Source organism: Theobroma umbraticum, unplaced genomic scaffold, assembly GCF_002168275.2.
Source record: "Theobroma umbraticum cultivar Fairchild unplaced genomic scaffold, ASM216827v3 scaffold_20.0, whole genome shotgun sequence".
In the NCBI taxonomy this organism is placed as follows: domain Eukaryota; kingdom Viridiplantae; phylum Streptophyta; class Magnoliopsida; order Malvales; family Malvaceae; genus Theobroma; species Theobroma umbraticum.
In genome coordinates, this window is record NW_018397266.1 from 4,685,858 (window position 1) to 4,686,121 (window position 264).

Here is a 264-nt window from a genome sequence, read left to right on the forward strand (position 1 = left end):
AGAATGGGACATGGATTCTTGTTGATAGACCAACTGATAAAAACATCATAGGAGTCAAGTGGATTTACAGAACCAAATTTAATCCTGATGGTTCTGTAAACAAGTATAAGGCTCGGTTGGTGGTTAAAGGGTATGCTCAAGTTTATGGGGTTGATTGCATGGAAACATATGCTCTAGTGGCAAGACATGACATAATAAGGATGCTTGCTACTTTGTCATCCAGGGAGGGATGGAGAATTTATCATTTGGATGTCAAATCAGCTT